Raw genomic sequence first — 14,596 nt, forward strand, 5'->3', positions numbered from 1 at the left:
GGCTGCGCAGAATTAGAAAGCAGCCACAAGAACTAAAGGGGACTTTCTGCACGAGGTTATGATGCACTCCGCAGCCGGAAAACAAGAATTGAAGGAGTGGCAGGACACCGAGAAGAGGGACCGAAAGGAGAATGTGGCGCGCCAGAACGAAGCCACGGAGCAGCTCTTACACATTATGGAGCGCCAAGCAAACATGCTCCAGGAGCCACTAACACTGCAAACCGAGCAGCTCCGCACCCGCCCTCCCCGGCAGCTGCTGTCGCAAAACTCTTTCCCATGCGCCCCCCAGACACTGCCAACACACCTCTTATCAACCTCCTGGCTCCAGTCTGTACTCGCTGCATTCAACTCCTGCCCCGTCACAGTCCAGCCTTGCGGACTCCCAGTACCCACTGCACTCAACACCCGTCCCTCTGCAGTTTAGCCCTGCTGAAGTACAGTACCTGCTGCACTGTACTCCAAAGGAGAGGCTGGATATGATACCTGGACATACACAAATCTTTAACCATCCTGGGACCCCACCTACTGCTGGGACCCTCCCTTCCCCCTTCCCCCTCAGTGGTAATGTGTTTTTTGTTTGTCTCTCTCCTCCAGCTGTTGTTTTCTAATAAAATAATTGTTTTGGTTTGAAAGCAATCTTTATTCCTTTAATTGAAAGCAAACAGAACCCTGCAAAGCAACAGGTACTTTTCTTAAACCTTCATAGTGCATCATCTGCACCAATCTCAATCACCTAGCATTACAAGCATTGCGCTCCCGAGCACAGCAACAAATATTCGCGGCTTTCAGCTTTAAATTGCTGCCTCAAGGCATCCCTGATCCTTATGGCCCCATGCTGCGCCCCATTAATAGCCCTGGTCTCTGGCTGTTCAAACTCAGCATCCAGGCACTGAGCCTCAGCAGTCCAGCCCTGTGTGAAACTTTCACCCTTCCCTTCACAAATATTATGGAAGGTACAGCACACAGCTATAAGCATAGGAATAGTGTTATCAGGCATGTCCAGCTTCCCATATAGACAGTGCCAGGGGGCCTTTAAATGGACAAAAGCACACTCAACAGTCATTCTGCACTTTCTCAATCTGTTGTTGAACTGCTCCTTGCTGCTGTCAAGGTGCCCCATGTATGACTTCATAAGCCATGGTATTAAGGGGTAAGCAGGGTCTCCCAATATCACAATGGGCATTTTGACTTCCCCTACAGTGATCTTCTGGTCCGGGAAGAAAGTTCCTGCTTGCAGCTTCCTGAACAGGCCAGTGTTCTGAAAGATGCGTGCATCGTGCACCTTTCCGGACCAGCCTGCGTTAATGTCTGTGAAATGCTCTCCACAACTGCCTGGAGAACCATTGAGAAATACCCCTTCTGATTAATGTACTCGGTAGCTAGGTGGTCTGGTGCCAGAACTGGAATACGCTTGCTATCTATCGCCCCTCCACAGTTAGGGAAGCCCATTTGTGCAAAGCCATCCACAATGTCAGGTACTTTGCCAACAGTCACAGCAGGATGTGATTAATGGCCCTGCACACTTCCATCAACACGACTCCAATGGTCGACTTTCCCACTCCGAACTGGTTAGCGACCAATCGGTAGCAGTCTGGAGTAGACAGGTTCCACGGTGCAATCACCACAGACTTCTCCGATAGCAGGGCAGCTCTCATTCTCATGTTCTTGTGCCACAGGGCTGGGGCGAGCTCCTCACACAGTCCCATGAATGTGGCTTTCCTCATCCAAAGTTCTGCAGCCACTGCTCATCATCCCAAACGTGCATGACGATGGGATCCCACCACTCAGTGCTTATTTCCTGAGCCCCAAAGTGGCAGTCCACTGTGGTCAGCACCTCCGTGAATGCCACAAGCAAACTTGTGTTGTAGCTGCAATGCATGGCGAGATCAATGTCGAACTCCTCTTGCCTTTGTAGTTTAAGGAATAACTCCACTGCCACTCGTGACGTGTTAGTGAGAGTGAGCAGCATATTGGTCAACAGTGCGGGATCCATTCCTGGAGACTGAAGAGACAGAGCAGAGCGTGCAGTACACAAACTGTTGAAAGATGGTGCCAAATGCGGATGGAAGCCCAGGGATTGGTGGGATGTGAAGCAATGCACCACGGGGCATTGGGACAGGACCCAGGATGCCTCATGACACCCTCCGCCTTCCCACAATCCTTAGCGGCAGAAGAGGAAGAGATGCTCTGTAGGATAGCTGCCCAGAGTGCACCGCTCCGAATACTGCTGCAAGCGGCGCAAGTGTGAACGTGCTATTGCGCAGGCAGCTGACAGTGTGAACACACAACAGCGGTTTCCCTTCAGCGCTCTCTGAGTGGCGCTGTAACTGTCAGCGCTGTAACTCTGCCAGTGTAGACATACCCTAAAACTCTGCCTCTCTGCAGAGACAGTGAAGCAAAGTGGGTGAGGTAATAGCTTATATTGGACCAACTTCTGTTGGTAAGAGAGACAAACTTTCGAGCTACGCAGGGCTGAGACCTGAAGAAGAGCTCTGTGTGGCGCGAAAGCTTGTCTTTCTCAGCAGTAGAAGTTGGTCCAATAAAATATATTACCTCACCCACCTTGTCTCTGTAAGTTCCTGAGACCAACACAGCCAGAACTATGCTGCATGGAGAAACAGTGGTCATTTTGTTCAGAGAGTTTTTGCAGCCTGTAAGAGTGGCGCTAAACCCAAGGGGAGTGATTTTCCTCTGCCTTGCACTTGTGCAAAGTAGGTGTAAAATGCTACTACAGGAGTAACTGAGTTGAGAACTCTGATGTGGTAGCATTTTGCACAGGTGTAAAATAGTTTTCTATTGTTCTTTTCACTGCAGTTTGCCTTTGTTTAAAGTGAGTCTGCTAGACTGACAAGACATGTCTGTCTATGCAAACCTAACACTCAACACTTCTCCATTCCAGTGACCTTACATAAAAGCCAGAGTTTACTCAGCATAGTACAGAAACCAGAAAAAATAGTACACAGTGGGCCAGATCCTCAGCTGATGTAACTCAGCATAGCTTGTCTAAAGTCAGGGGACTGACATTGCTTTACACCAGAGCGAGAATCTGGCCCAAAGTGTTTAGGAGAATATAAATACTTATAAAAATCACAGTTAACCAGGTATAAAGGCTGAATTAACCATAGAGCTGTTGTTATGGATACTAGTACCTTGCATTTAATTAGTACAATGATCTCAGTGTGCTTTACAAATGATAGTCCTCATTGAAAGGTAGCTGGTATTATCCCCATTTTATAGGTGAGGCACAGAGCAAGGAAAGGTCTAAAGTCAGTTCCCCAGGTCACAATGAATCAGTGGTAGAACTAAAATCCTTGACTCCCAAGTTCCTGCATCTGCAAAATATGAAATAATGAATACCTAATCTTTGCTATGGATTTTGGCTTGTATGTCTTTGTTCTATCAAATTTTAATGAAAAACATATGCTCCTGCAAATTGTTGCCAAAGCAAAATATTTTCTCACCAAACAGAAAAAGTAAAATCTGCACCATCTCTGCTTTGCATGTGAAGCCATTTCATAGTCAGTGTCATTAGCAGATGTTAATGGCAATCTCAGAAATACATCCTCTTTTCTAACCTTGTCTTGCTTACATTTGGAATTGAGGGCTTCAGACAGAGATTTGGATTCAATTATTTTGTCTTTGCTGCCATCTGGTGGCAATGTTTTGGTAATTAACTGAAGGCATCCCTCCCTCACACTGAATGAAAAAAGACATTCTTTTGCAACAACAGTGGTTGTACCATTATTTGATTTCCCCCTCTGTCCCACCCACTTCCAAGGCATGCAGGGCTCCTGGAATAGTATGTTTGGTACATCAAACAAAAAAAAAAGAGCATTATTTTTACTGGTATTACAGTAGCGCCTACAAACCTGAACTAAGATCAGGGCCATATTGTGCGAGGCACTGTACAGACACATCAGCCTGGAGTTAGGTACCTAAATACCTTTCAAGTTCTCATACTAAGAGACAGTGCCTATCCAATGAACTTACAATCTAAGGCCCTCATCCTGGAAAAAAGTATGTGTGTGTACACGCTCCAAGTAGTCCCATTTACTCCAATGCATAAGTCTTTGCAGGATCAGAGCCCAAGTAGACAATACAATCAAAGTGGAGAAAGGAAGTAGTATTAGCCCCAGTTTACAGCCAGAGAACTGAGGTGAAGAGAGATTGTGATTCTTCTCTACAGGCAAAGATCTTGATGGGATGGAGTGCAAGACGGTTAATACTATGTATTATATACATAGTACTGTACTATACAAAGATTAACACCATTAACTAAGGGTTATACAGGGAAAAAGTGCTCAGCTAGACATAATGGCAAGGTTGCTGTCACATGAGCTGATTAATATAATGGGCATTGGCTAAGGTCAGTGCTGGTAAGTTCACTAAAGGCTGGTGTCTCCAGGAGAAGATCGGAGTCAAGGGCCTTGTGTCACTGCCTGCTCCGAGTCCTGCTCTGCTCCATTTCTCTTTGCGGGGGCCACAGGCCAAAAGAATTTCAATAACAGATACCAAGGTGTGAATGGTGTGAAGTCCTTGGGCTCAGGTCTGGCCTCAGCTACACAGGCACAACTGTCATTTATCTCAAAGCACTCTGGGCCTGATGCCGCTGTGTTACCCCGTGTAACGCCACTCTAAGTTCACTGAAGTCATGGAGTTGCAGACATTTAAACCCCGACTGGAGCGTCAGAGACAATGACCTCAATAGGAGCTACGCCTATCAGGGTAGAGAAAAACTGAGCCCTTTGTGTTAAAAACATTGAAGGCTCCCCTTACAGAATTGTACTGTGAGTACAATAAAACACACGGCACAGCACTGAGCATCACACTGATGTCCATAATGCAATATGTTCAGTTAGCAGGATGCATACGTAAACACACACGCTTCAGCTAATAAACCACAGCTGTTAACACCATATGCACAAAAGCATGTTTGTCACACCAGCATGAAACAGTGGGGCTTTACAGATAGCAGTAAGAGGAACAGTGGTGCCTGCTTTCACACCAGCCAGTCTGGTCCCCAGGCCTGTAGTTCTGTTCCACACACTTCAAAAACAGCACACTTCATCTGAAAGAGAAAAAAAAAATAGCCACTGTTGATTAACATCTCCTAGCAGGAACATTTTTTTAGAATGTGTAATCTTAAAAAAGAATAGCCTCTGATGAGCGAAAGCATCTCACTACCAATGGCCAAGATCACCAGACTTGACTAGCAAATGTCTGTGGCTTACTTGAGATCCCTTTAAGGAGCCTGATCTTCAGAAAGTGCTGAGCTCCCACCCTCTGAGAACCAGGCCCCTTTGAGAAATCTCCTGATAGGTCCTCAAAATCACAAGCCACTTGTGAAAGCCTTGGCCAAGAGTTGCAGGAGATCAGGTCAGGCTTTCAACAACCATAAAAAAAATGAGAGCATGTTCCTAATGCTGGGAAATGTATCTGTTCTGCTCCGCCCCCAAATGGTAGGGAGAACAGTATCATTACAGTAAGAGCTCTGGTGGGTGAGCAAGCACCTCCCCAGTGCAGTGTGTTTGCTGCAATCCCAGGTGCACTAGCTGTGCTGTTCCTGCCTTGGTGGTTTCCTTCTTGACAGCAGGCAGGGTGTTCAAATATGCCAGAGACACAGTGCCATAAAATGAAACTCGGGTGGGGGTGCTAGCTGGGAGCTGAAAGCAGGGGAGAAACTTTGCCAGCAGCTTTGATTGGCGTGGGACAGAAAGACCCCCAGAGCACTGCCACAAGCTCTGGCTGTTTTTCTTAGCTCCCTTCCTCCTCATACCTGAAACAGCTTTGCTGAGAGGAGGAGGAGCTGGAGCTGCAAGGGGAGGAGTTGAGCCTCTCTTCAGTGCAGTGCATTTGGCTGCCCCGCTTGGCTCCCTCTGATGGTGTGTGGGTTGGTGGGGGAAGGAAGGAGGCAGAGAGAGAGCTGAACTGGCTTCAGAAAGTAGTCTCCCGCCTGGCCAGCAAAGGGAAAGTACGGGCCTAGTGGCAGTAAGCTGCTTCTTCCCTCCCCAATGGACCCACTGTGTGTATTGAGAGCTGATGCCTTAGGGTATGTCTTCACTACCCACCGGATCAGTGGGCAGCGATCGATCCAGCGGGGATCAATTTATTGCATCTAGTCGCATGAATCGACCCCCGAGTGCTCTCCCGTCAATTCCCGTACTCCAGCTCGGTGAGTGGTGCAGGCAGAGTCGACAGGGGCGCGGCAGCAGTCGACTCACTGCAGTGAAGACACCACGATAAGTCGATCTAAGTACGTCGACTTCAGCTACGTTATTCACATAGCTGAAGTTGTGTAACTTAGATCGATTTCCCCCTCCCCCACTAGTGTAGACCAGGTCTTAGACAGTTCTCTCTTTTGCTCCCCTCCAAGGAGGGCTGAAAGTTGGGAGAGAAACACAGTGATGCTCCCCACAAACTGAAAGATGGGGGGGGTGGGGGATGTTTCCCCTCCACCCTTCATGCCCAGGTAAATAACACCCATGTAGAGAGGTTGATGTAGGAGTCATCAAGATAGAGGTGGTAATAAATGGTGGGTGAGGCTGTCTACAGAGAGCGAAGAGGATGGGACTAAGGTAGGAAACCTGGAAGCTACCAGCAGGAAGGAGCTGGAAGAGAGAGGCATTGTAGACTGTTGGAAGCAGAAGGAAGGAGGGAGACAGAGCAGCAGCTAAAGAGAACGTGGGGGTGAAGGGAAGATGTTTTGAGGATGCTACATGTAGACTTAGGAGAAAGGGTTCCAAAAAGAGTGGGGCTGAAGGTAAGGGTGAGGGCCGGGTGAGAAAGAAAGAAAAGGTTCGTGGTGCTGAGCACTTTGGTCCCAATCCCCCAAAGCACTCTTTGCAGGATTAGAGCCAGAGCGCTTAGCACCTTCCAGTACCATGCCCCAAATTTGCGTGTCCCGGAATCAAAACAGTCTGCAGAACAGGAAAAAAACAGCTGGCTAAAAAGAACCTTTTAGAAATAAAGTTGCTCCCGCCTCAGGAAAACACTGCCACAAACTGAAACACTCTGTTACTGGCTGCTCAGTGCTGGACCCGGACTAAAAGGAGATTAGTCCGTAAAAGGAAGCTTACTGGAACTGGTGAGGTTTTGTCTGTATTCAGTTTTATTAGACATAGACATGTGGGTTTTATTTTATTTTGCTTGGTAATTCACTTTGTTCTGTCTGTTACTACCTGGAACCACTTAAATCCTACTTTCTGTATTTAATAAAATCACTTTTTACTTATTAATTAACCCAGAGTATGTATTAATCCAAGGCAAACAGCTGTGCATATCTCTCTGCCAGTGTATAGAGGGCGAACAATTTATGAATTTATAAACTTTATACAGGGTAAAACGGATTTATTTGGGGTTTGGACCCCACTGGGAGTTGGGCATCTGAGTGTTAAAGACAGGAACACTTCTGTAAGCTGCTCTCAATTGAGCCTACAGCTGTTAGGGGACGTGGTTCAGACCTGGGTCTAGGTTTGCAGCAGGCTAGCGGGTCTGGCTCAAACCAGGCAGGGCGCTGAAGTCCTAAGCTGACTGGGCAGAAGTAGCACATCAGGTGGCAGCTCCCAGGGGGTTTCTGTGATCCAACCTATTGCACAATTCTCCCCTCTGCTTGATGTGGGGAAGAGACCTGAACTTAGGTCTCCCACGTTACAGAAGAGCCATTGCCACTAGGCTATGCGATAGTCTGCTACAGAGTTTTCCAAGGCCTGGTCTACACTAGAACTTGTTAAGCCAACTTGTTTTGCATGTGTCTGCATCTAAACTTGTCTGCTGCCACATAAGCACCATTTCATTGATGCAATTACAGCACCTCCCGGAATGATACAAGCCAAAATTGACCTACTTCTGGCAATGTGGAGCTAGTGTAGACAATGCATTACCTTTGTCGACCTTACCAGTCATCCAGCAGCTAGCTTGCAACAGTGGTCACTCTGGTCACAGTTTTTAACTTCACCGTTTGGGGGAGGCACTAATACTGGACACCTGACCCCCTCCCCACCCATGCCTTAAAAAAACACAGCATGGTTTTGAAATGCCTTTTCCTGGTTGTCCGCTTTGGTTAGCACACATATTAACCCACTTGTGCACTTCCATCCCTGCTGGCTCAGTGCAGACAGAGAGCTACACCTGATGCGCTCTTGCCTGGAGCAGAGGCCTGGAGCTCCTCGGCTTGGATGGGCAGGCGGGTGAGGGGAGAAGAGACAGTACAAGCCCAGCTAAGGAGCAGCCAAAAGAATAGAGCCATCTAAGTGCAGATTGTGCAGGGGATGTGCTAAGCCTGGGGCACAATAGGGGTGAGAATCCATCGCCGGTGACAGTGACAGAACTTCAGCAGGCAGATCATAAGGGCAGCAACTAATCTGTGGCTGCCCAGCACACCTGCTGCTTCTACAATGACCTGCATGCCACACTTGGCAGGGACTCCACCAGCACCCTCAATGTGACTGGGGACACTTTGGGTGTGGAAGCCCCTGCAGTACACAGTAAGGAGGAAGGAGACCTAAACCACAGGGCAAGCCAGGAGCTATTTCAAACTCTGCCAGAGTCAAGCCTGTCCCACCAGCTGCACACAGATGAGCCTGCTGATGAAGGAAAGGGCATGCAGGTAAGTGTACGGATGCATTATTTCTTATGAGCATGTTTGTTTCCCTTTTCAGTGCCCTTCTTCCCTATTTAAAAATTGCCCGCCCCCTTCCCTCCCATCTCTACCGGTGAGAGATGGCAGCAACTTTTGATGCCTCAATTTACTTTTAAACCAGCACTGGGCATACAATTCTACCCTTTGGCATGTATAGCAAGCAACTACTACATGGGCAAAAATAAATTCAAACAGTTGATGGTAGCAGTCCAAATTACACCATCTACATCAGCTCACTGCCCTGTGCTCTGACAGAGGTAGAAGAACGAGATAGCCGTGGTGTTTGCTTTGCCTTTCTTTGGCTTGTTGCGGGTGGCGGGCTGGGGACATGAGTCTCCCTATGTGGTGTTTAATTTCTTGAACATCCACGCTGAGGCTCTCATGGAAATACTGTGCCAACCTCTCCTGAATGTTTCTAGGGATGACGCCAGCATTTCTTCCCCCACCATAGTACCAATTTCCATACCACTCTCTGAAGGGTTTCACTGGCACCAGTGCAGTAAGCAGGCTGGCAGCCCTAGGGTGGCTTCGGGATGCCAGTAGCAGCTGTGTTCTCTGGGCATTTGCCATCCTTAGGCTCGAGATATCAGCCAAAATCACCACTGGCTGTGAAAATATTGGCACCATGCACTGCCATTTCCCTGTACTCAAATCCAGGGCTGCCCAGCATATAAAACTCCCATGCAATAGTCCTGACTCAGCATGGCTTGAGCTACAGAGTGGCGCTGTAATGAGAGGCTAAAATGACAATTAGCATTTTTTTATTAAAGATCATGATGGGACTGATGTAAGGCAGGTTTGAGCCTTAGCATCACTCCCTTTCTGTTATGATTGTAAATCTAACACTTTAGTTGTTGCTCTGCTCATCTGCCTCTGGCATGGTGGCCTTGAGCGGCATACCCTCTGCATCTGCTGAATGCCTGACATTGTCTAGATGAAGAAAGAAGCGGCCCAAGGAGGGTTTGGGCTGTGAGCTTCGCCAGTCTTCTACTGCTCCTGACCGTGACCTCAGGGACTGGAGGTGCTGAAGGGCTGAGAGCAGGACGAAGGATTAGGTCTGGAGTGATTGGCTGCTGGAGTAGAGGCAAAGGGACAGCGAAGTGCATTATGGCTTTGCTCAGGCAACAAACACAGATGACCATTATTGAGGCCAAAGACCCTGTCCACAACAGCCTTCCCATTCCATGGAAAACTCCATGGTCACTGCTCCCCATACTCCCCAGCATAACAGGTGGCATCATGGCATGAATGCCGGGGAGAACCATGATTACACCTGCACCACTGACCTGTGATAGCTGCAGGCTCAGCCAGCACACACAGTGCACTACTTGTGTTTAAACATGAATGAACCGTTGTAATGTGGATTTTTTTATTTGTAAGCATGTATACTTATTGTTGTAATTGGTTTTTATAAGGATAGGGCACACTCTTACAGTGCTGCTAAAATGTTTTTAACGTGTTGATTTGCACTTTATCTTTGTTTCCTGTTTGTTTGCACACAAAGTTTTAGTTTTTGAAACTCAGTGTATATTCATTAGTTTGCACCAAGCAGCCATGCCACATTACAAAAGTCCTATCTGGCCTTATCGCCCACCCATATTTAAGGTCTACCTGCATGAAGGCACACAAGTTCCCAACAGTACTACACTACTCTAGCTTACAGTTAAAATGGTCTTTTACGGCTCCACGGTTGGCTCTTCTAATAGCCTTTGTGCCTGACTGTTCGAAGTCAAAAGACAGCTGGTCCACCTCACCCCTCCACTCTGCTGGTAGCCTTTCCCCCCTTCACCTCACAGGTACTCTGGAGTACACAACAGGCAGCAGTACTAATAGGAATGTTTGCCTTGCTGAGAGCCAAGTAGTAATTAAACATCACCAGTGAGCTCTGAGATTACCAACGGGACGTTCATCAGGGAGCTTGCACCTACTCAGCTGGTAATTGAATCTTTCCTGGGCTCTGTCAGGGTGGTCAGTGTACGGTTTCATGAACCAGGGGAACAAGGTTCCTCCGGAATCGCTATCATTTCAACATCACCAGTGAGAATGCCGTGGTCGGGGAAAGATGGGGTGGTGCCAGAGTAAGGATGTTTGCCCCATCTAGCCTGACCACAGTTCGGGAACCCCATTGCTTCAGATCCAGCTACTACTTCCTGCGCAGCAGGATACACTTGGTGGCCTTGCACACTTGGATGCCAATGGCCCCCACTGTGGATTTTTCCAATTCCCCACTGGCCAACAGCAACGAGCCTGTGCAAGGTTCCATAGTATGCTCACCACTCGCTGTTACGCTGTCCATGCTGCTCTAATTCTGGTGTGTCTGGGCTGGGGCGAGCTTGGCCCACAGGTGCAGGAATGTGGGCTTTTGCATTCAAAAGTTCTGCAACCAATGTTTGTCATCCCAAAGCTGCATTACATTGCCACCCAACAGTCTGTGCTCATTTCTCAGGCCCAGAAGCTCCTATTCACAGCTGTGGAGCTGCTGTGTGAAGGCCAGCAACCCCGTGACACTTTTGTTCACTGTGTCCATCATCCGTGAGCAGCTCATCTTCCTCCTTGCACACTTGTTTGTAGTTGTACACACTGAAGTTCCAAAAAGGGGCATGTAGGAATTTTAAAAGAGGTCTGAACATTTATGGGATGGGAAGAGTGAGATTGTGGGAATTTGACTCCTCTTTCCCAGCAATTCCTGGATGACTTCTTGGTGTCCCTCAGTGCACTGTGAAAACGTTCCACGAAGCATGGCGCTGGATGGGGACGTGAGGAACACTGGTGTACCTACCCTATTTTCTATTGACACAAGCAGTTGTGGTGAGGACACACAGTGCCGACACGAGCACCCACGTGCCTGAGCAATATACAAAAGTTGGCAGCTCTAAGCTGATGTAACTTATGTTGACCCGACTGTAGTACAGACGCAGCTTCGGTCTTTCCTGTTCAATTTTTTATAAATAAAGTCAATGGAGCAGGGACTTGAACCTCTTACATCCTAGGTGAGTGGCCTAACCACCGTTCTATAGAGCTATTTCCTTGCTAGGTCCCTGGCACCGTGAATAGTCCTTGGGCCATGGTACAGTTTTTTGGAAAATTTCCCTTTGTAGACAAGCTCTTATGAAGCGTGTCATCTTACTATACTCTCAGAGAAATGGACTAAAAACTTCGTTTCCACTGCCTTGTTCTGTGGACACAGGGTCTTCAGTCTAGAGGGCTGTCAAGCCAGCATTCTTTCACAAGCACTAAAAATAAAAGTATTTTAAAGAACTAAAAAGCCCAAATGCCAGTATACTAAACAGATACACTTGACAAACATGGCACAAAATTGCAGCAAAACCACAAATATGAATAAATAAGTATCAATTTTATTGAATCATGAATAATTTAAGACTGGTACAATCATCAGCTTTATTTTCCATGACACTCGGGGCGGGGGCCATGATCTCAAACAGACCATTTGCAAATTCCAATCCTAAATGACAACTGAAAATTAAATAGGGAGGGGAACAGATGGCAAACATCATACCGTACACAAAATACTCAATTCCTAGTTTTCTCTTTAAAAATGGCTAGAAAAAATTCATCAAAATGCAGCACTTTTAATCAAATATTTACATTTCTATGTTACAGTGAAAAAATGTACATCTTATAGAACATATTTCATAAACTGTTCCACTGGAAACGACTAGATCAAAACAGCAACCTTCCATTTAATATCCACAAAGACTTTTCTTTTTCCTTGAAAGAATTGCCACATTTAGACAAGATTCAATACACATAATATCGAAGTTAAGCATCAACAATGAAATAGTTTTTTCTTCCAAAATGTACAAAAAAAAAAAGCTAGCCAAACGCACCCTCAGCTAAAACTGTCTCCATGTCTCAGTTATGGCCTGTACAATTCTTGGCAGTTCTGAAGGAAAAGAAATGGTTTAAGCTTCCAATTTATAACTCAACATGAATGTTGCATAGAATCTTGTATTTTTTTTTTTTTTAAACAAGCCAACTTTGTAGAAAAAAGGCAAAAAAATTGGAAGCATTTTGGACAAAGCCTTAAAAGAAGAACAAATTCATTAAAAAAAAAAGTTTTACTAAGCTATACTGAAATCATGATGAAGATAAGAAATGTGCATAACAGGTAACCCTGCTTCCCGAAGTTTCAGAAAGGACACTGAGTTTTGTGAAGATTAAAATGACTAACTTACTCAAAATCGCCTCTTTTACATTACCCCAAATGGTCGTCAATCAGAGAATAGCAGATGGATAGAGCCCCTTTCCTGCATCTGAGCACAGGATTCACAACAAAATATAATCTGACAATTTCAAATGTATTTGTAGGATTCAGTTAAAAGTTTGCTGAGAAATGCTGTGATGTTAATTCATCTTAGGCCTCTATCCCACAAACAGATCCACACAGGCACAAGGGCCTACTTGCATGGATTCAGTCTCAGGTTCAGGCATTCAGTCTCTACCCAGATTCACAGTAGTAGCTGGTAAAGTCAGTGCTGGGAAGCAGAATTGTCGGATTGCTGAGAAATGAATCATTGACTCCTCAGCACGCTCTGCATGTGATTCCATATGAGTGTAGCCCACTTTACAGTAAGAAGATCTGGTTTAATAAGGTTGATTGAGTAACCCTTTGCCTTTCATTTAAATGACATAATCTAAACTAGAATTCAGTAAGGTTAAAAGCAGTGACACCAGCTCAGGGGATTTTCTACTCGCCATCAATAAAATATTTTACTTACTCTTTTACAATTTCTTTTCTTTAAAAGATCATCAAGACTTAAAAGCTGTAATGGGAGCAGATTCACGACCAGCTCTCATTGGACAAAGACAAAAAAGTAACTACAGTCATGTCACAGATAGTAGAAAGTCATGAGGGATAATAAAACTATCCATTCAGACTGAGTCACAGAAGCATGAGCTTGCATCTGTTATATTATTTTAAACCCAGAAGGATTAACCAGCTCTTACAAAAAGTGTTTGTACTAAGTTTTCTACCTGTACACTGAAAAAACAGCAATCGCTTTTCTGTAGTTTAGAAGTGATGGCATTTTTCATCATAGAAAAGCTTTTATTTTTTTTCTTGCATTGAACAAACAGCTGTCCAATGACCTAGTAGCTGCAGATTGATATGAACCTGAAAAGTTCTCTCATTTCCCTCCTTTTGTCACGGTCACATTTAAACAAAATCTAATATTTCACACAAACAATATTCACAGCAATTTGTTATTATATTCCAAGAGATGACTTCTTTAGCCCTGTTTGTTCACTTACATAAACCCCCCAGTATACAGCACTAATGTAACGAATACAGTTAGTACAAAATAAGTAAGGCATCACTTTAAAATTCAGCACCGAAATAGAGCCGGAAAGGCTTGTACAGATCAGTGTTGAGGACTGTGGTTCTTGCTGAGTACAGCCTGAGACAGCTGATGTGTGGTGGTTTTAGTGAAAGTATTTGCTCCCAAGGAAAGGAAAGTGCAATTCTTAGTGAGGTGTTCTTACTCCCCAACCAAAGTACAAGCCTTAATACTGAAACTGTATTGTGTGCGTGTGGAGAGGAGGAGGAGAAATAGAGAACCAGGTTCACAGCTCAGCCATAACCCATGAGCAACTTTTAAACCTTAAAGAGATAGTACCCCCCTTTTTAAGACCTGGATAAGACAGTTTCGATGAACTGCAAAAATACAACTTTCTGCTATTTAAAAACCAAACGACTAAATGATTTTACCAGAGTAGCAGCGGACTGCCTGCAGAGCTGAGCTTTAATGAACCCCTTTTGCAGTTGTAATGGTCAGAGAGAGAAATCCCTGACAAAAAAGTCTAGAAAACAGCTATAAAATTCTAATACAAATGGTAAAAACTGAAGGCCTGACTATACCCTAACTGGGTGAAATTCACCCCTATCCATAGGGCGAACAGACAACCTATGCACCAGTGAAGTTCCACTTAAGCTATGGC

Source organism: Eretmochelys imbricata, chromosome 6, assembly GCF_965152235.1.
Source record: "Eretmochelys imbricata isolate rEreImb1 chromosome 6, rEreImb1.hap1, whole genome shotgun sequence".
Classification (NCBI taxonomy): domain Eukaryota; kingdom Metazoa; phylum Chordata; order Testudines; family Cheloniidae; genus Eretmochelys; species Eretmochelys imbricata.